This window comes from Elephas maximus, chromosome X, assembly GCF_024166365.1.
Source record: "Elephas maximus indicus isolate mEleMax1 chromosome X, mEleMax1 primary haplotype, whole genome shotgun sequence".
In the NCBI taxonomy this organism is placed as follows: Eukaryota; Metazoa; Chordata; class Mammalia; order Proboscidea; family Elephantidae; genus Elephas; species Elephas maximus.
In genome coordinates, this window is record NC_064846.1 from 148,454,144 (window position 1) to 148,477,275 (window position 23,132).

The 23,132-nt window shown below is 39.9% G+C and overlaps 1 protein-coding gene and 1 pseudogene across 1 annotated transcript in view; one reads left to right on the forward strand and one right to left on the reverse strand.

The window, feature by feature from the left end:
- The window catches only part of IL1RAPL1 (interleukin 1 receptor accessory protein like 1), a 1,405,042-nt gene that overhangs the window by 276,229 nt on the left and 1,105,681 nt on the right, over positions 1-23,132 (reverse strand). The gene's annotated exons all lie outside the window — the stretch shown is intronic.
- On the forward strand, positions 21,937-22,712 carry LOC126069464 (Fanconi anemia core complex-associated protein 24-like; annotated as a pseudogene).

Genomic DNA, 23,132 nt, shown 5'->3' on the forward strand with positions numbered 1-23,132 from the left:
GTTGATTCTGACTTGTGGCGGAGGATAAATGTATGTCTGTCAGAGTATAAATACACTCCATATGGTTTTCAGCGGCTGTGATCTTTAAGAAGTAGATCGCCAGGCCTTTCTTCTGAGGCACCTCTGAGTGGGTTTGAACCACCAATCTTTCAGTTAGTAGTTGAGCACTTAACCGTGTATGCCACCTAGGGACTCCTCAAGTGTGCTAAGGACCTTCAAAAGACAGACTTCCCCTTCTGGGGAATGAAATTCAAGTTTTACTGTCAGAGCACCTGACCAGTTCCCCAATTCCATATAACAATTGCCAAAAGTAAAATACCAACTCCAACCTCTTTTTCCCAAGAGAAGCAAGTTTATTAGATTGAACAGAAGGGTCGAAGGCAGGTGCATTGACCTTTCGTCCTGCACTGTTACTGTTTCCGGGGAGCTGCCTCTCTGAGACTGCCAAGGAGACACCTGGAACAGTCACTGTCTCCCACCTGTGGCCCGGTCTTTGACTGGACCATGCCCTGACTGTGTGATTCCGTGGCATAGATTCTGCAGAAGTCTACACTGTACTTAGGGACCCTTCCACACTGGATAGAGCCTCCTCAGGAGCTAGTTAGAGTGAGGAGTACAGTCCACTATTTGCTAGAGTCATCCTTTGCCAGTGACATAGGCAGGCAGAAGCTGAGGGGGCAAATCTCCTTCATCAGACAGGCATGGTGAGACTAAAGCGAAGGTTACCTGATCATCAGTGAACCCCACCTTATTCCTTTCCCTTTTGTCTCTCAGTCAAAGGGTGTGGCAATTTCCCTGGCAATATGGGCTCAACTGTTCAATAAAGATGGAAGGTGCGAATGTGCATGTTGGTAGCAAATGACCAGTGCGCCTGCCCTTTTAAGGTGATCTATTGTTGTTTTGGAGCCCTGGTGGCACAGTGGTTAAGAGTTTGGCTGCTAACCAAAAGGTCAGCAGTTTGAATCCACTAGCCACTCCCTGGGAACCCTATGGGGCAGTTCTACTCTGTCCTATAGGGTCGCTATGAGTCAGAATCAACTTGACAGCAGTAGGTATTGTTGTTAGCTGCCATGGAGTTGGCGCCAGACTTATGGTGACCCCAAGCACAATGGGATCTGGATATCGTAAACCACGCGGTTTTCATTGGCTGATACTTGGAAGCAGAGTGCCAAGCTTTTCTTCCCTGTATGTCTTAGTCCTAAAGCTCTCTTGAAGCCTATTTAGCATCACAGCAACACGCAAGCCTTCACTGACAGACTGATGGTGGCTGAGCTTCAGGTGCATTTACCTGAATATTACTAGGTCTCCTGCATGGAAGGAGTAAATTCTACCACTGAATCACTACTGTCCCCTTAAGGAGGCCTAGAAAATTAAAAATGGCTTTGAAGTGATAGGCTATAAATTACAGGGGTGTACAAGTGTGGGACAGAGTAAAACATTTGGGGTATGACGATGGACAAAGGATGACCTGAATTCAGCTTAGGGAGAGATATAGTACAGCATTGCAGAAATTTGCTGAACTAGGAGGTGTCAGGAGGGCTGGGTTCTAGCCTCACTGTGTCAATGCAGATTTGTAGGAAGAGAGTGTTAACTATCTGGATCTCAGTTTTGTAGCAGGTAAAATGAGGCAATTGGATGAAAAGATCCCTAAGGCCCTCCTATGTTGAGATGTAACAATTCTACAACTAGGAAGGGAGCAAGTTCTCGCCTGGTACTTGTAGCATAGTAACTATGATCAGTGGGCTTAACTACTCTCTTGGCCCTGAGGGTCATTATTCTATCTTAGAAAATGTTGTCGGCTACTACAGCGTCTTTACTCAAACAAGACGGGTAAGCCCTAAAAAGCCATATGTGATGTTTATACCCTGTGCTAATGACCTAGAATTTGGGAATGTTCCAAGCAGTGACATTCATTTTCATAGGAAGGAGCCATCAATAGTTTTCATTTAACAAGAATCTGGGAAGTCAGAAAACCATGGAGTTTGTTTAAGAAACAGGAAGTAAGTGGCTTTGTTATTGGGAGGGTAGGGGAAGACAGAGCAAGGATAGCTGCTTGTATGTTCAGCATTCAGGAGGTAAGGTGGGGGAAGAGAGGAAATGGAAAGCAAACACCAGAAGTCTCTGAGGAAGGCTGACTAATACGGTACTGCTGTTCAGCTGGATTTTATCAGCACAGCTGTGTGCCATGGTTCTCTCTCCCAAAGCCCTCTGAAAAGAACCATGTCATTTTGACACATGTGATAGGTTTGGCCAAATGGGTATAGGGTTCAAAGTCATGACTGCCAGAGAGCTAAATCCCAGTGAAGCCTTGATTTTCCCCTACAGGAACATCAAGTGCATCACATTGTCTTCTGAACAGCACTGTGATTATTCCTACACAAATCAGCACGGAACCTCAACTCTCAAGATCCCCTCTACTTGTCTCCAGGTTGACCAGACCCCGAAGCTTAACTCACACAGGCAAAAAACAGCTCAAGGTCTTATTACAACCAAAACAAAAACCTTGTCAGCTAACAAGCACAACCCAGCTATTCCCCCTACCCCTGACTTTTTGGTTGGCTAGAGGGCAGACTTAAAGACAGGTCACATAAGTGAGATGTCTGGGGAGCACGTGTGCTGACCTATGGAGCTCCATGCACGCATTTGTGCCTCAGAAATTAGGCTAATGCATGCCAGACACTGTGCCAGGAATTGAGGCATACGTTTACAGAAAGGATAATACATTCATTACATTTTAGTAGGAGGAATGTATGAGAGTTCTGGGGCAATGGGAAGGTGGTTGGAATTCTCTTTACCTATCCACTTAAATATACCACAGGTCTCCATTTCGACAGCCTCATAGTATCCTACTTACATGATAGTCCAGTAGAGGCGTGAGATTATAGAAAAATGATTAGGGAAAAAAAAAAAAGGAATAGTGAGCAACGGAACCCTAAAAAGTGGAGGTGGCATGCAGAGGGAGGAATGGGTGAGAGGCAGGCCCTACTCCACTGTAAATGGCCTTTGGCATGTAAAAAAAAAAAAAGAGGCAGACCTAAATTCAAGTCCCAGACATACACTTATGAGCTGGATGAGCTCTCTGTCTTTACCCGTAGAACATAACAGAAGTAACACTGTGCCAGTTTCTGAACTCAGGACTTAATAGATTGGGAGGTTCCGCTTCCTGTCTCTTGGAATGCTCGCTCTAGCCTAGGGGACACCAGACGCCGTGTAAGAGAACTAACAATGCTGAGGCCACCAGGCTGGGAGGAGTAATGTAGCCACACAGAGAGATGCCTAGGAGTCCTGAGGTGTTCGGCTACCCCAGCGGAGGCACAGATAGATGAGTGAAGTCACCTCCAGACAATGCTAGCTCCAGGTGCCGACAGCAGTCGTATGTGAGAGCCACTCAGCTGAGCCCGGTCAACCCACGGAACTGTGTGCAATAACAAGTGTTGTTTTAAGTCACTAAATTTCAGAGATGTTTATTATACAACAATACATAACTGGAAGAGTGACCTTAAGCAACTTATGTCACCTCTCTAATCCTTAGCTTCCTTAATAGAAACTGGAGGTTATAAATAATACCTATCTCTTAGGGAGGTTGTGAAGATTCATGAGTTAAAGCTGGTGTGTGAGACACACACGCTATATATTGTCCACTTCAGTATTCAGAATTCCCTGTTCTAAAATCCAGAATTTTTCAGATTTATAAAAGTTGTTAGTTGCCGTCGAGTCAGCTCCGACTCATAGTGAGCTTATGTACAACTTAACAAAACATTGCCTGGCCCTGCACCATCCTCGCAATCGTTTGTATGTTTGAGCCTATTGTTATAGCCATCCACTGTGTCAATCCATTTTACGGAGGGTCTCCTTCATTTCGCTGACCCTCTCCCTCCAGTGTACATATGCCATAGTTGACCCTGTTTGGGGTCTGGGGCAGCCCTTGTGATCAAACACACCATATTTCTGCGGTGTAACATGTGAATAGCCACACCAAGAAAGGTAAATAAAGATAAATAAATCACGTTTGGTCAGGTAAGGTTTAGCCACCAAATTCATTTAAGTTGAGTTGAATGAGTTACCACAAATACATTTATTTTGTTTTTTTCAGAGCTATATAAAAAAAATTTTTTTTTTAATTTTTGGTTACAAAATTAAATATAAGTGATGTTATGTTGTTAGTTGCCCTCAAGTTGATTCCAACTCGTGGCGACCTTATGTGTAACAGAACAATATAAGGGATAGTGGACTCATATTTTTCCCAAATATAGTCACAATTTTTTTTATAGTCACCACATACTTCTGTCTGCATTTCTCCTTTTTATATTCTTGTGATATAATGGAGGCTAGCCTTTTTTTTTTAGCCGTTAATATCAATTTATGAATAAAAAAGATCATCTATATATTCAGTCTTTGTGAGAGTACTTGTTAATTGCTTGTAAAGAATCTTTCCAATCACCCCCACTGCAACCTACGCAAGATGGGCCGAAATTCACAGTCAGCTCTTTGTTTTCTCAGATCAATGTGCGAGAGAGAAATTTAGCGCCAAGGGAAAGGTGTGGTCAAAGGAAATGCTATTTAGCAAGACATACTGTCTGCAAGTCAAGATTCATCTAGTTTTCTTGCTCCGGAGAATCTGTTTCACATTTAATGACCCCACGGCATCCCAAAGCAGGGTAGTATCCCAGGTAACCTGGAATAAGACTTGCAAGATCATCAAATAGATATGTTAGGGGACTCTGTCATCATTAATTCACTTTTGCTAAATCCTCCAAGTGCTAATTTACCCAAAGGGCTCCTTCCCTCTGCATTTAAATGAAACACAGTAGGAAGATGCTTCCTTTTCCCTATCCTTCACAATTATGACCATTCGAAGCATCTGGCACTGTCTATTTCATACGCACAATCTTCTGAAGGTAACGTTTCCCCCCAATGGAATGCCAGCCAAAGGATTGCTACCGGGAGGGAAGAGTAAAACTTTTTAAAGCTTATTTTCTTCCTCAATGTGAACAGAGATAAATCCTTAAATACTTTTTTTTTCTTTAATGCTGTAAGAAAGAGCAGAATCATACAAAACCCCATTATTATGAGACATTTTCTTTTGTCTGAAAGTAACCAGATATCTCATGGCCAAATTATAGAGCAGCGACAACAGTTATTTAGTTCTGAATAACATAGTGCTGCAAAGCAGTGTGAACCCCAAGCCGGGGAAAATGCAGTCATTGTCAATGGCTGTGTAACCACCTTCGACAGACGTCAAAAGCACTCATTGCAATGAAGGCATCTTTTCAGTTTAACCTCAAAACGTCAACTCGCCTCTGAATTCCTTGTTTTTTTCCACACGTTCCCTTCTCAATGGAGAGTTGTCTTCGTTTCTTTCTTTAGGAAACCTTAAAAAAAAATCTTTAAAACCTCTCCATGTAAGTATTTGAGATCAGGGTCTCATTCTCTTTCTTGTACTTTAAAAAACACTCATCTGGATGGTCAGCCCTACATGCAAATGATTAGTGAACAAAGAGAGGAGGCTGTGCTAGTCTTTACTATGCCCTTTAAGTTTTTTTACAAAATCACTATAAGAATTCTACCAAGTAGAGAAACTGATTGAGTACAAATGCCAATTTCACATTATAAATTCAAAAGCTGAATCAAAACCCATCCAGGGAACCCTTCCAAAATGTATTATTAACCTAAAACGTCCCTCAGTGTTTTCCCTTGCTGTGCTTGTTGTTTTGATATTTTGTGCATTCACGGCCAATACTGTGTGGTATGATTAGTGGTCATAAATCCGCTGTCAGTGTTTGAAACATTTTCTCAATCAAGATGCCAGTATATAGGTATATATTCTACCTTCCTCACTGTAAATACAAGATTTCCATTAAAATCCTTTTCAAAATTCATTTCCAGGAATTTTTTTTTTTTACTCTCCATTCTTTTCTGAATAATGCTCTGTATTCTTTGAAAAGTGAAAAATACTCTTTTATCCATTTAAAACAGTTGAGAAATAAGCAGGGATACTAACAATAGATAATATTTATGGCTTGCTTATTATGTATCAAGCATTACCTTATGTAATTATGATATCATCAAATGTACTTTCAATTATCATCAAAACAACCAGATTCAGTAGGTTCTATAATTACCTTATTTTTTTTTTTATAAGAAGTGGAGTCTTAATGGGTTAAAGAAATTTGCTCAAGGGTGAGCAGTTTATAAGTCCTTGAGTCAGGATTGGAACACTAGTGGCGTACTGGTTAAGAGCTTGGCTGCTAATCAAAAGGTTCGGCAGTTCAAATCCACCAGCCGCTCCTTGGAAACCCTATAGGGCAGTTCTACTCCGTTCTATAGGGTTGCTATGAGTCGGAATCGATTCAAAGCAACAGGTTTGGTTTTTGGGTTTTTTAGAGTCAGGATTTAAACCTACATCTGACTCTAGAAACTAAATAACTAAATATGACACAGGCTGCCTTGCAGCATGCTTATCTGAATTTTCTCCTTTAGAATAAGCGGACAGGCATGTGGAGGAGGGAGATCAGATATTCTTATCCCCATCTGCTAATCTAACTGAGGCAGAGGTAGGTTCAGTTCTACTCCCAGGAGCATGCTGGCCTTGTCAACGCATTGCTTTGTAATGATTCTCAAGTCTGTTCATCTGGGCAAATTTGATCTCCCTTGATTTCATCTCCTGCAATTAGACTGGAAAGTCTAATTAGAGGGCTAGAAGAATAGCTTACAATTCATTTATATTGATGCCTGGTGCGAATGTAACTAGCGAGATTTCCTGAGGGAGTGGTCAGTGTTCCTCAGGCATCTGTTAGGGAGAAAATTTGAGCAAGGGTACAAAGAAAAGGAGCTAGGAGCACATGGATCTCTGATTTGCAGGCCCTCTCTCAACACCGCAAGAGTGGCATTTAAGCGTACTATCTCTTCGTATTAATTGATGGCAAATAGATCTTATACTGTTTGCTTGATTTAGAAAACTTAAAATATCAACATGATGACATTGAAGTTTATTTTCTTCCTTTCCCACTTGCTGGTAGCTAAATCATCTGGAAACATGAATTATCTCATTTGGAAGCAGTTTCACTTTCTAAAAACTATTGGTCACTCTTAGCACTAATCCTGTTGTTTTCCATTTTTCCTTTGTTCTGTTAGCCACAGTTGGGAGGTAAAATAAATCATACACCAAAAGAAATGCAGAATTATATGTAAAGCTCTCAGGAATAATTCATTGTCAAATAAAATGTTTAAAAAATCCTCGAGAATATACGCATGTTGATTTTGTATTTATATTTTCATTGAAATTGGTAAGGACATTATTCTATCCAGTCTGATGAAAAATTTTAAAATAAATACTGTATAACACAAACTATAGCTTCCTTATATACCCAGGCATAAAAATTAGAAAATGGAATTCAAAAAATTGCATTTGTAGTAGTAAAAAAGTTCTAAAATAAATAGAAATAGACTTAATAAGAAATGTTCAATATCTACATTAAGAAAAAACCAATAACAACTTATGGTGAGAAATGAAGAAAACTCAGAAAAACAGAGAAAGCATATGTTCTGGGTGGAAGGCTTTATACTGTAAAACTGGTAATTATCCCTAGATTAACCAAAATATTTGAATGCAATCCTAACAAAAATCTCAATGGCACTTTTAAACTCTTGCCAAAATAGTCTGGAGGAATTAAACGTGCAAGAATAGCCAAGAAAGTTTTGATAGGCTTGCAGCAGCAGATATCAAAATGTAAATCAAGGCTATAATAACTAAAAGAATGTTATGGATGTGGTGTTGATGCAAGAGCTGAGATGTCAAACATAAAAAAAAGTCTAGAAACAGACCAAGCATGTATAAGAATTACATGCTACAGACAGCATCTCAAATCAATGCCGAAAGGATTAATCACTCAAATAAGGCTTTGAAAAAAATTGGCTATACATTTGGAAAAAGAAAGAAAAGACAAGACTGGCCACAAAAAATTTCAGATGCATGGAAGTTAATTTAAAAAATTCTAGAAGAAAATACAGGCGATTTATCTCATCTTGAGGTAAGAAAGGCCTTTCTAAAACAGATCTGCAAAGGCAGAATTTTTATGAAAAAATACATACTGAATTACTGTTTTTAATTAAAGTTTTAAGGCAAAAGACAAATCAGAAAAATGTGATGTATTGTTGATGTCACTGACATCTAAAATGTTTATACAAATCAATAAGATAAAAATGAGCATACCAAGAGAAAACTGGGCAAAAAGACAGTAACAGGCAATTTATAAATTAAACACAAATAAACATAACATAGATTAATATAACATAAAAAATTCAGATTCTCATTTTCCAAAAAAGCCAAGTTACATTTAAGCCAGGGAGTGATTAAAGATATATTGGCTAAGCATTCTAATTATGGTATATTGCCATTTTTAAGTATTATCATTCCAAATATACTTTTACCTGCTTTTCACTAAAACTATGTGTTCACATTTCTCAAACCTCATATATTCTTGTAGTAAAATTGTTCCTGGTGATCTTTAATCATACCAGCATTTGCAATGGACTGTGGTGTTCAGGCATTGCCTACACCACATTGGAAGCAGCTATTCACATGCGAATTTTCAAAGTATTATAAAAGCATGCATTGTTCAGATACTGCAGCTTCTGTTGTACTCAATATTTTCTACTAAACTAAAAATCTTAGCCTTGTGACTAGGGAGTGAAATTAGACATGAATTAAATGGGGTTAAAACTGGCTTCATCTTCTAATTCACAGAGACTCCTTTAACATTCAGTTCTCCCGTGGTGGTGGTAGTGTTATCCGTGACTGCTATTCAGTTTCTTTTCATACTTTAATTCTTTCTGACCTGCAAACATTTCTGGTAGCTTATCCGGTTTTTGCATGTATACTTCCAGGATTTTATACTGTGAGTTGGCCAAGGAAGTACTTAGCAATTATTTAAAGAAAAGAGGCTGCAGCATATCATCGGGAAGCATGTTGAAAAGTATCAAGTGATGCAGAGCTCTCTAATGCACACTATAGCATACAAGGAAATAGGGTCCAGTCTTTGGTGCTGGAGAGAAGGATAATATGCACCTTGCCACTGTTTTCCTCACCTAGCTTGTTGGTATATAGGTACAGCCCAAACCCCCTAACCAGGGTTGACATCGCCTCAAGTAGTTGGTTATTAGCTGTGTCAGTAATAGAGTATTCAAGGCTTTAAGAGTGACTGGTTCGTGTTCATCTATTGTATCTGCCTTCTACTTATCTGCTTAGGGTTTGACCCATTGTTTCTACTCAGACTCCCTATATGCTTCTTGGATCCACAGTTAGTTAATTAAGCAAACATTAGTGTGACCTGTTAAAACTGATAGATCGCATAACCCTATTGCTCCAAAACCTCCAATGGTTCCCCATTTCATTCAAGGTAAAAGCCAAAGCCCTAACTGTGTCTTCCGAGGCCATACATGATCTCTGCCCCATCCTATCCTTTCCTTCCCTTCTGACCTCATCTCCTATTACTTTCTCCTTTGTTTAACCCACTCCAGCCCAAAGAGCCTCCGTGTAGTTCCTTTGATGCTCCTATCTACAGACCTTTGTGTTGTCCCTCCTTTTTGGATTTCTTTTCCTCCAGATACCTACAGATTTCCTTAGGTCCTTAATCAAATGTCACCTTCTCAGTGAAGTTTTCCCTCATCCTATTTAAAATTTCAGCCTTCCTCCAAATATTCAAGTCTTCTTTCCTGGTCTAATTTTTAGACCTCAGCACTTATCAGTTTATAAATAAATAAACTGTTGATGTCGAGTTGATTCCAACTCATGGCAACCCCATGTGCTAAGTAAAACTGAGCTCCATAGGGTTTTCTTGATTGTGATCTTTTATGAAAGCTGGTCACCAAGCTTTTCTTCTGTGGGGCCAATGAGTGGGTTCAAACCACCAACGTTTAGGTTAGTAAACCGAAAGCACAAACCATTTGTACCACTCAGGGACCTATCAGTTGGTAATTTATAATATATTTTACTTATTTCCTTCCCTACTAAACTTGCTTAATTAACTAACTGTGGATCCAAGAAGCATATAGGGAGTTTGAGTTTGTTGACTTTGGTATCTACTGCACCTAAAACAATACCTGTCACATAGTAAAAAAAAAGAAAAAACAGTTCTGTCGCCATCAAGTCAATTCCAACTTGAAGAGACCCTATAGGACAGAGTAGAACTGCCCTAAGGAGTTTCTAAGAAGCAGCTGGTGGACTCATATTGCCATGTAGTAGCACTCTCTAAATAATTTTTGGATGTATGAAGGAATTTATGGAGCACAACATATAAAGTTGAACAGAGCATACAACCTGCCTTTGAAGAACTCTGTGTCTAGCACATTTTAAAAAGAGGTAAACAAAAAAGTATAAACAGGTGCCAAGTTCTAAAACAGAGGAATGCGCATACACTATAGAAATATGAACAGAAACTCACCTAAGTCTACCTAGAGAGAGGAAGGAAAGGCTTCATGGGGGAGGTAACTCTGGAGATAAACCTGGTCATTGTGTTTTGGTTTCCTACCCTGTGGTAGTTCTTCAGCCTTGACTTGGTGATGCCCTGCTGAGGGTCAATTCCAGGGATGCCTCTCCTGGCCTTTACCTAAGGAGAGTTGTATAAAATTGGCATGGCAAATCAGAAATAGCACTGGCTTTGGAGTCAACTGTGTTGAGCTTGGAATCTCACCTTCACAGTGGAATCATGGGAAAATCCTGGACTCTGCCAGTTCTTTCTTTTCTTCCTTGACCATCACATAATGCCTTTGCTCCCTTTTTCCGAAATACGTGACATAAAACCAAAGTTCAGCTTTTGTTACTAGCTCACAAAGGCACAGTTACTCTGAACAACCTTGCCTTGTTAGCTATTTCTCTGTCTAAAAGTTCTTGAAAGTATCCTTAAGTTATTTGGGGGGGAATATTCCTATTTCACACCCTTTTCACTTCAAGAAAAGGTTAAGCCAACTTTGCCTCAAGGAGACAGAAAACAGAATAAAGTGAGATAAGATTCTATGTGCCCTTTTTAACTTCATTCTGCCAGTTCCATAAAACAATGTAACACTCTCCACCTCCTTCCCTTAGCTGCCCCACTGCCTTCAGGTTGGCAGGAATGCTGAGAGGACCTTGGAGATTCTCAGGTCACGCAACCTCCCATGTGGTCACAGTTACTGTTTTGCTCATCTTTCAGAGAGGGAACGGTCTGAAACCGAGAACTAGACTGGTCTGACCATAATAGGAGAGCAACTCTCACCATATTACTTTTTCTCTCTCTTCACCCTCCCTTAACTTCTCATGAGAGCTTTACGAGTATATTTTGCAATGCCCAAGAATTAATAATTTGGAAATGGTTGTTTTAGGCTTGTAGGTCCTAGGTTTATTCAAATAACTTGGGTTAAAGAAGAAAGACTTAATGCTTTAACAGGGCCCATAGAGCCCTTTTTCTAGAACATTCAACTCTACCACTGACTAGTTGTGTGTCTTTGGGTGACAACCATGCTGATGTTTCCTTTGAGGACTGGTGAACTGATGCCTACCTTGCAGGTTGGAAAGATTACCAAGAAGTAGTAGCTATTATTATTCCTTAGAAAGTAAACCATAATTATGGAGGATTAAACTTACTTTTGTATTCTCATAATGTACCTTTTATTGAAGGACTCTTCTAGGATCTAGTGTATCTACTATGAAATGTTAAAGACTAAGGAGAATTTGTTCCCTGATAATAGTTCCATTCCAAGTGGGCCTCTACAATGTTTACATGCATTCAAACTTATAAGAACCTCATGTCATCCTAATAGAGGCATTGATCAACAAAACAATGATCATAAGAACCTCATGTCATCCTAATAGAGGCATTGATCAAAGGCACTGATCAACAAAACAATGATTATTTGCTAGAGAAATCACTTCTCTCTGACACATATTTTCCTCTTAATGTTCCCCAGCTGATAGAAGGCTTAAGATCTCAATCCTAACAAAAGTATTTACTACTTCCAAAGATTTATTAATTTGAAAACGTATTTCAAATTATCCCTTAAAGATTACTGCAGATATGACTTCCTGGAAGGTACATTCCAAGTTTATCTAACTTCATTCATTTCAGGGCTTAACTCTTGTATGCTGGGTGTTTTTGGCCTCCCCTTCTTCCTAAGGTCCCTGTTTGTCACAAGTGCACACAAGCCCCAGTTACTGCAGCTATAGGCTCTCAGCTGTCCCCTTTTCAAGGTCACACTACACCCAAATGACTGACTGATGGCATGGGGAAGAGTGTACAGAAGGCAAGCCCTCTTGAAGGCAGGCCCTCTTGCTCCAAGGTGGGATCAACTCTGTGGTCCAATTCATGCTACAGAGGTTTCCCTGGGCTCAGACTGAAGCACATCTCCAGCTGAGACCATATCCTTGCTTAACTTCCACCTCTATCCTGCTTCTATAACCTCCTTACTCCTGAGAGCACTCCTTCGATAACCAACATGCACCCAAATCCTTTTCACAAGCTCTGCTTCTAGCCAACCCCACCGGCAGCAATTTCACATAATACGTTGGTCTGTATCTTGCATGTATGTGGGAAGATGAAGAAGAAGTTGAAGAAAAGAGACGTAGAATGTGGACTTGGTGAATATGAAAATGGTATCCGAGAGAACTGGAGAGTAAAATAACCAACGTTTCCCAAAAGTTCAGGTACTTGTTAAAGATAGAAATTTCTGGGTCTCATTCAGACTCATTGAATCAGGATCTCCAAAGTAGTGGTTTGAGATGCTGTAAATTTAAAAGGTAACCCTGGTGATTTTTATCATCAGTAAATCTGGGATCCCCTGGACTAGAACAGACCAGAGCAGGAATCTATAAATTTTTTCTGTAACGGACAAGACAGTAAATATTTTAGGCATGCAGGCCATATGGTCTCTGTCACAACTACTCAACTCTCTTGTTTAGCACAAAAGCAGCCACGGACAATACATAAACAAATGAACACAGCTGTGTTCAAATAAAACTTTATTTACAAAAACAGGTGGTGTGGGAAATGAAAATGTTTTGAAAGTGGATAGAGGCAATGGTCGTGTAATATTGCGAATGTTCTAAATGCCAATGAATTGTGCACTTTAAAATGGTTAATGTGATATAAATCTCAACTGAATAAAAAATGAATAAATAAAAAATGTGTGGTGGGCTGGATTTGGCACAAGAGCCACAGTTGTTGGTCCCTAGGCTAGAGCATAGGGGCACACAAGTGGTTTACTCTTCTATAATAATTTGGTTACAAATGCTTGGTACTACTTTTTCTTCAGCAGAATGTTTACATAATGTCGATCAGGCAAAAAACCTTCCCACAAATGTAAAACCATTTTGACTTTTCTCACCTCATTCCCAATTGTTGAATGTCACTGGCCTTGCCTTGAGACTATTTAAACGCACATTTCAGAGGGGAGGTGGTTTCTAGAGGCCAAGTCTGTTAGTCTTTCGTGCTGATTCATAATATTGCCAGAGGCCTTTCCATCAGCACAGATTTCAACTACTGCAGGGAAAGATGTGGACCTATTTAATTCTCTCCTGGTATATGCATGGGCTGGGTCTCTGGCATTCAATATGGAAAATAAAATTTTTGAATTTTTACTGCATTTGCTCTGGGTAGGTATGAGGTTACTTGAGTCTTTTGTCGTCTGAACAGTATCTAATTAACTTTATGAAGACTTATTAATAGCCTGTCTTTTGTTCATTAAGATTTTATGTTCCTTTAACAAACTATATGTTGTTATCATCTCAATGGACAATTTCAATGTTTGGCATAGATGTACTGCAAAATAAAAAATTTGAAATTCAAATCAGTTCTCTTTAATTAGGTTTTCACGTTTTATCACCACACATTAGAACATACTGAATAAAATTCTGTTTAATCCAGGTAACTCACATGCATCTTCAGGTGACCCTGAGAACAGCATAAAACAAATGCTCAGCCCTGCAGCCAGACTATTTACTGTTAGGCTGTGACTTTGGCTATTTGGAATACATTTAATTCAAGTAAAAACGAATAGCAACAGCTTTCTCATGAAATTGCCTTTAGTCTCTGAACTCTGGGCCCGCATATGTTTATTCTGAATATCGCTGCTTGTCTGCAGATTTGTTACCTGCTGCTTTGCTCCTGAGACTCATTTCAACAAGGTTTGGAACTCTTTCAGTTCTGCCTACAGGAAATATTTTCAGGAAATCTCAGGTTTACCTTGCATTTAGCATTTGTGATGTTTGAGATATTTAGTGCTTAAGAGCAAACTCAATTAAAAATCCCATTGGGTGGACTAGGATTGATGGCCATCTGGTGAGAAGCCAGTGTATATTACTTAGATGATCACAAACGAAGCTCTCCAAGGACCAACTTTATTACATATATACATACAAACTCTTCTTGCTGGATCCACGATTTTTTTTTCATGGTATGCAGCTCACTTGCCGTGGCTCTGGGATGAAATGGCTGAGGATTGACCCTTTCTTGGACCCATCTACTCCCTGTACTGGATGCTGTGGTCCACCACCCTGATCCCTCCTACAAGACTGAGGCACCTATTTCCCTAGCAGCTAGGAGAACTGGCTTATACCTTGAAGCCGAGTCTCTCTTCGAGAGTCCCTCAGCCAAAAAGAAATCTTTCAGCCAGTGTGATGCTCCTCTCAGTGCAAAACCTGTATCTGTTGACTGATGACCTCCCGTCCTTAATCCTGAACATCTCTGAAGGGACAGTCCCTCTCTGGAGAGCCCCATGGGTTCACATGAGGCCTTCATCTGCCTAATTCTCCCCTTCCTTCTTCACTGGTGTTCACAAGAATATGTCTCAGTGAAACTTCTATCCACAATTCTCCATCTCAGAGTCCCTTTCCCCTGGGAAAACCCAGCTTATGACACCTTCCAATGCTCAGATGGAAACTTCTATGGCTTCAAATTCTCAGCACTGATGTAGCATAACATCAATCATGCTGTAATTGCACGTTTACTTATCTACGCTTTGACTACATAGTGGTCAGCTTGAAGAGAGAGATTGGGTCTTTATTATTTCCCACATACCATATATTGCCTGGTACATTCAAAAGCATTCAATACAAGTTTGTTCAATAAGTTAAAATGAAGTGACTGGAAACCAGAGATTGATAGGTACAGGGCTCTGGCCATGTTCCCTAGGAGCATAGCCTTCAATAGGGATTTTGTTGAAGTAATTTATTGAGAGAGTGCTTTAAGGGGAAGAAAGAGTGAAGGAACCGGGATGGGGTAGAAAATAAAAGCTAAGCCAAGATGTGGTTTCCAACAGTGACTAGTTTAATTCTGATCTCACCAGGCAGTTTTGGAGCATGAATGAAACAACAAAGTTAGTCCCACCTTGAGGCAAGAGGACCAGCTTTCTATATGCTGGTGGCCATCAGTCACTAACCATGGTCTGCCCTGAGAAGAGGAGATGGGACATATAGTCTCCTGGGACAAAGCAGCTCCTATTTGTACTTGACCAAAGTGTGGTTCCCAGACCACCAGCATCAGTACCATTTGGGAGCTTGTTAGAAATTCAAATTCTGAGGCCCTACCTCAGACATACTGAATTAGAAATTCTGGAGGTAGAGACAAGCCATCTATTTTAAAAAGCCTTTATGTGTTTGAGATGCAACCTAATGTTTGAGAACCATTGGCCTAAGGCAATTCTCCGGAGAAGAGAGAGAGTAGTTATGAGTTATAACCTAACACTCCCAGCAGCTAACACTCTCAGCAGCTGGGGATGGGTTCATGTGCAGGCTAAGAGCATCTGGGTGGGGTACCAACAGTATCTATTACAGTTGATAATCAAGGAATTTTCCAGCAGCCCAAAACGGGAAGATATCCATACAAATTCTTTAGATCACAAAGGAGGGTGCCCCAAGATATGCGAGGAGAATCAAATGGGGTACCTGGAGAATCAAAATGATCTGGTACCTGTTTCAGTAGACAGGCAGTGTCTGCAAAGGTAGTAAGATTGGGGATTAGGGAAATAATCCCTATATATTTTTAAAATGAACTAGAGGGCAAGGCTGAGAATCAAGACAGAGCTACAGACCAACTTGTTGGGTATGAGGAAAAGTCCTGATCACAGTGACAAGGCAAGAGCTTTATTATCAGAACAGAAGCATAACGTAAGTAGAGAATAAGCAGCAAGGTTGACTCAGCGGTGACTCTTCCATTTCCAGACGTAGAGCTTCTTATATTTTTCCTGACCTAAAACAGGATTATTCCTAGAATCTGAGGCAGCTAAACTTAAAATGGGTTTTTAACTAGCTTTCGCAGATTAAGGTTAGAGAGAAATAAACTCAGAAAGCCCAGCAGATCATGGCTGTCTCATTCCAAACCAATACATTAAAATGTCATATGAAATGTGTTAGAACTGAGAATTATAGCAAACTTCCAGAAACAGTCCTACGTAATGGACTATTCTATCTTTGTTATGGGCTCTCCAAACTACTTCACTGTAATTTAGGTCCAAAGTGATAGGCTGTTACAATAAAATAATTTACTGTTTGATTTACATGAAAATGAGATTGAACTGACTCGGATTTCAAACTCCCTAAACTTCCATAATCTCTTATGGCCTGACAAGCCTACTGAATAAAGGAGGAAGTCAAAAGGTGAAAAAGTGATTGTCATTCTATTAGGAAAAAAAAGAAAATATATACCAATACAGATGAAAACAGTGGGGGGAATATGTTTAGTAACTGAAATGCGGATTTTGCTTTTAATGGAGTCCTTATCCCATAAAAAAAAAAATTGTTTAAGTAAAAAATCTGCTCTCGAGCTGATTAGTCAGCAGTGGCAGACGTATAGCTGTTGCTGTTTGGCACACTACTGTCTCAGCATATATTTACTAACTGGCCTGTAATTACTTTTTTGGAACATTACCCAACAGTGTTTTAGAAGAAGAAAGAATTCATTCGCTGTGAAAAAAAAAAATAATAATATATAGACTTTGTTTCTGGCAGACAGCTATAGCCAGCTCTATCATTTGGAATGGTAGAGTAAACTTAAAAAAAAAAATCTATATCAGTTTTTTTTTCTAAACAAGCGTTTCAACACTGGCTATTTTAAGTACTCTCTGGGTTATTCATTAAATAAGTGAGCCAATAAATCACATTACTACTAGAAGCTATGAGATCTCTGCAGCTTTCATTTCCACACGCATGTGCAGTGACCATGAATTGACTTCTAAATCATATCTAAACTCTTCTTCGCACTAGCAGTCTATACCAAACAAATAAACAAACAAAAATCAACAACAAAGAAAAAAACAGTTGCCTTCAAGTTGATACTGACTCACGGGGACCCCGTGTGTTGCCAAGCAGATCAGTGCTCCATAGGGTATTCAAGGCTATGACATTTCTGAAGCAGATTGCGAGGCCTTTCTTCTGAGGTGCCTCTGGGTAGGTTCCAACCACCAACCTTTTGGTTAGTAGTCAAGCTCTTTCAGGTTTTCAAACTTGAACATGCATCACAATCACCTGGAGAGCCTGTTGAAACACATGCTGCTGGGTTCCACCCCCAGAGTTTCTGATTCAGTAGGCCTGGGGTGGAGCTCAGGAATTTACATTTCTAACCTGCTCCCAGATGACGCTTCTGCTGCTGGTCCGGGAACCACAATTCTGGACCACTACTCTGCCTTTTCCATTCTCTGCTACTCTTCAACAGCCACTTCATCAGATTACTTTTCTCATTCCTCCCCTAAGAAAATCCTCTGCCCTAGTCAAATTAATCCAACTGCCTAGACCATTCTTAAAATTTAATCAAGTCTCATCTGTATTTTCATATTACCCACCCTACTTGATACAGAACTGTAGACTTAGTGTAAACTCAAAACCATTTCATATGTATAATATTGCAATAATTATTACAAGTTTATTATAAAATTTATATGTATTAAATATTGATGACTATAAGAAATATTTTCTTTACAGATTAAAATCTAAAGTCACAAGCCATCAAGGATCAGTTATCCTTTTTAAAACAAATTTCAACACCTAGCGTCATGCCTGCATGTTGCAGGCACTTAATATTTGTTAAATGAATGGCTGATGGAGTCATTCAGTTCAGCCTTCTGCTCAAATCAGAAAGCTCCTCTGCAAATTAGAATTGAGGCTGTATCATGTTTAGATAATTTCATTGGCTAACAAAAAATTAACTTTGGTTCAACCGAAACCTGACTTTCAAAAGTTCAGTGGTTCTGATTTATGGAGCAAATTAAACTTAATCTGGTTCCATGTAATAGCTATTCAAGTATTTGAACTCATTTGTCCATTGTACAAGTCTTCCCTTTAAAAAAAAAAATTTACAGTATAAATGCCCTCTCTAGCCCTTCAACTCTTTCTCATGTAAGAATTTTCAGGTAAAAAAATTTTTTTTTTCCATCAACCTAGTTACACACATAAGAATACAATTTGATTTATCAATACCCATCTTAATTTTTTTTATCTTAATTTTACACAATGTACCAATCAATGCAGAATCCACAAGGACTCTACCCTCTCCTTTGCTTTGGAACTGTCTTCTATTCATATGGGGTATGTATCCGTGAAATGTGTAAGTAGACACAGCACACTTACATGTGGTCACCATCAACTAACTCCTAACAATGTAAGTACATTCAAGTCTGCATTTACACAATAGAGTTTTTGAGCCTAAGTGCAGATATTTCATATTTAGACTTGATGAATATCTCTTTTATCAGATTTAACTCATTATTTTGATCTATTAAAATTTTTTTGAGTCTCGATGACGTTCTCCAATGTATGAGTTTCTGGTCCTCTTTCAAAAGCACCTATTTCATTTAATATGCTAGCTATGCATGGCTTCATTCCTGGAATCTTGTGTTTTCCTTATAAATTCTCATTGGAACATATATATTCAAGTCACCTTAAGTCATTCATTATTCTTTCAACAAATGGATATTTTGGATAGCACCTTAGTTTTTAGTTAACATATTGATAAAATATAGAAGGAAGAGATGATTACGTACTTGTTTAGGGATGAAGAGTTGTACTTTAAGTGTCCCAAATTCAGATTTTACCTAATTCATAGTCTTATTTGAAGTGAACCATGCTTGCTATCACTATACTAATGCTGGAATAGGGTAATACCACTTCTCATCAACTGAAAGCAAACTAGCTTAACAGTACAAGATTTATGGTTCTTAAGCTCTTTGACTTGGAGCCCTGTGATGCAGTTGTTAAAAGCTCAGCTGCTAGCCAAAAAGGTCAGCAGTTGGAAAAAAAATGAAGCAGGACTCATACTTCACACCATACACAAAAGCTAATTCGAAATGGATCAAAGACTTAAATATAAAACCAAAAACTATAAAGATCATAGAAGAAAAAAATAGGATCAATGCTAGAGCTCCTAATATATGGCATTAACAGGATACAAACGATAACTAACAACATACAAACTCCAGAAGATAAGCTAGATAACTGAGATCTTCTAAAAATTTAACACTTATGCTCATCAAAAGATTTCACCAAAAGAGTAAAAAGAGAACCTACATACTGGGAAAAAATTTTTTGGCTGTTACAAATCCGACAAAGGTCTAATCTCTAAAATCTACAGGAAAATCTAACACCTCTACAACAAAAAGACAAATAATCCAATGAAAAAATGGGAAAAGGAAATGAATAGACACTTCACCAAAGAAGACATTCAAGCAGCTAACAGACACATGAGGAAATGCTTACGATATCTAGCCATTACAGAAATGCAAATCAAAACCACAATGAGATACCATCTCACCCCGGCATTACTGGCACAAATCAATAAAACATGAAATAACAAATTTTGGAGAGGCTGCGGGGAGATCCAAACTCTTATGCATTGCTGGTGGGAATGCAGAATGATACAACCATTTTGGAAAATGATATGGTGCTTCCTTAGAAAGCTAGAAATAGAAATACCATATGATCCTGTAATCTCACTCCTCCTAGAGAAATAAGAGTCATCACACAAATAGACATATGCGCACCCATGTTCGATGCAGCATTGTTCACAATAGCAAAAAGAAGAAGAAACCTAGATGCCCATCAACAGATGAATGGATAAACAAACTATGGTACATACACACAATGGAGTACTATGCAACAATGAAGAACAATGACGAATCTGTGAAGCATCTCAAAACATGGATGAATCTGGAGGGCATTATGCTGAGTGAAATAAGTCAATCACAAAAAAACAAATATTGTATGAGACCACTAATGTAAAAACTCATGAAAAGGTTTTTACACACAAAAAGAAACAATCTTTCATGGTTACAAGGGAGGGGACGGGTGGGGATGGAAAAATACTAAATGGACAGTAGATAAGTGATAACGTTGGTGAAGGGTAAAACAGTACACAATATTGGGGAGGCCAGCACAACCTGTACAAGGCAAGGTCATGGAAGCTCCATAGACTCATCCAACTCCCTAAGGGACCAAATTGCTGGGCAGAGGGCTGTGGGGACCATGGTCTCAAAGAACATCTAGCTCAGCTGGCACAACATAGTTTATAAAGAAAATGTTCTACATTCTACTTTGGTGAGTAGCCTCTGGGGTCTTAAAAGCCTACGAGGGGCCATCTAAGATACCCCACTGGTCTCACCCTTCGGGAGCGAGGCAGAATGAAGAAAATTCAAGAGACAAGGGAAAGATTAGTCCAAAGGACTAATGGGCTGCAACTACCACGGTCTCCACCAGACTGAGCCCAGTACAACTAGATGGTGCCAAGCTACCACCACTGACTGCTCTGATAAGGATCACAATAGAGTGTCCTGGAGGGAGCAGGAGAAAAATGTAAAACAAAATTCTAACTCGAAAAAAAGACCAGACTTACTGCCCTGACAGAGACTGGAGAAACCCCAAGATTATAGCCCCCGGACACCCTTTTAGTTCAGTAATTAAGTCACTCCTGAGGTTCACCCTTCAGGCAAAGATTAGACAGGCCTATAAAACAAAAGCATACTAAAGGGGCACACCAGTGCAGGTGCAACGACGAGAAGGCAGGAGGGGACAGGAAAGCTGGTAATCGGGAACCCAAGGTCGAGAAGGGAGAGTGTTGACACGTCGTGGGGTTATTAACCAATGTCATAAAACAATATGTGTACTAAGTGTTTAATGAGCAGCTAGTTTGTTCTGTAAACCTTCATCTAAAGTACAATGAAAAAAAAAATTCGACAGTTGGAATCCACCAGGTGCTCCTTGGAAACCCTATGGGGCACTTTTACTCTCTTCCCTAGGGTCGCTATGGGTCAGAATGGACTTGATGGCAACCGGTTTTGGTTTCAAGGTAGTTCAGCTGCAAGAATTAGCTTATGTCCACAAACAGCTATGTAGTATATTACCTATAAACTGTATATAACTAGACAGTAAGTCACAATAGGAATAAACATCCAATTTATTTTCAATATACTAACAGTACAGATTTTAGCATAATGTTTAAAAATACAAAAGTGATTTAATTTGTAGTTTTTAATGCAGGGAAAACTCATAAATCCATTTACTCATTTAAACCACTTCTATAGGGTCGCTATGAACTGGAATCCACTCGATGGCAAGGGGTTTTGATACCGTTGACCTTTGTTCTTTCAAAAGACAGAGGAGGTAATGTCTCTGGAACCCCTCTGTGGGGGCCTGGGTGGTGTCCCGGCTGTTTCAGCCCCCGCTCTGGTTTGGACTGAGGAGGCACGGTGTGGACCGAGTTGGGGTCTCAGAGGCCAGGCAGGTGATGAAAATGCAGGACACGGCCACCTGCAGAGGAATTTCCTGATTCTTAGACTTTGTCAAAATGATTCTGTTTTTTAAAGAACACTCTCCAGATAGGATCCTGTCAAAGAGGCCCGGGCTTCGAGTGGAATGTGGGACCGTGTGCATGACCGCCTGCTCCAGTGCCAGCTTGCATTTCCCTCATTAGATCCAGGCCACCGATGAAAAAGACTACCCCACCCCCCAACCCCACCCCACCCCCTCGCCATGACACAGGCCCCATACATGTGCCTTTTGGGCACACTGTGGCCAGTGAGAAATAGCATGGGTCACAGCTGGTGCAGGGGATGCAAGGGAAAATTAAACTCACTTTTGAGGATCACCTGACACCTGTAGATTTTCACTTGGCTAACAGATCCTGTATTCTTTATATCACCAAAGCTGATTTGGTGGCAGGAAATGGCTACAGAAAGAGGCTTGCTCAGGTTAGAAATTCCAGTAATCTTCTACTAGTTGAAAAGACACAGATGAATAGATGATACATCCCAGCTGTACAGAATTTTACTGTGCTGGACCTTGGGATGCTGTTGCTTCCAGTGGCCAGCCAGATGGACGCGTCCTGCCTCCTTATTCAGTTAGTCCAAGAACCAACCAAAGAGCCCAGTAAGAACACTTTTCTCAGGAAGACACATGCTCTGCTCTGTAAGCCATCCCTCCTTCAAACTGTGCAGCAGATCCCAGGAGTTGGAAAATAAAAGCTCCCCTTCTGCTTCAGAAATTCCCAAGTATTCAACAATTAAATAACGCATCCATCCAAAAACCAGAGCGAGTTGTTAGACAAGCAGTAGCACAGCAAATTCACGTTTTTCACATAGTCCAGGTGACAGTTTGCCTTATGGCATCTACTATGTTTTCTCCTTCTGACCACAAGCTACGTAATTTTGTATTTAAAAACCAAGAAAAAATATCTCCTTTCACAGCAACTACTGAAAGATGAGGTGCTGCCTGAATGGGGCTTCACCCTCTGGGTTCAGTCCTTTAAGTTAGTGGGCACCAGGTGGCACTGTGCTCATTCTTCTAGGATGAAAAGGGCTTTCGGGGAATATTCCTAGGACAGCCAGTTTAATTTAGGGACTCATTCTCGCCAGATGGAAGCCCTGGTGGCATAGTGGTTAAGTGCTATGGCTGCTAAGCAAAGGGTCAGCACTTTGAATCCGCCAGGTGCTCCTTGGAAACTATGGGGTAGTTCTACTCTGTCCTGTAGGGTTGCTAGGAGTCGGAATCGAGTCGATGGCATTGGGTCTGTTTTTTTTTTTTTTTTTTTGGTATGCCCAGCAGAAGGCCAGCTTGAGCAGATTTTAATATGTGACCTTAACCTACATCTATCATGGAAAGGTCTCCTAAAGCTTCAGGTGGT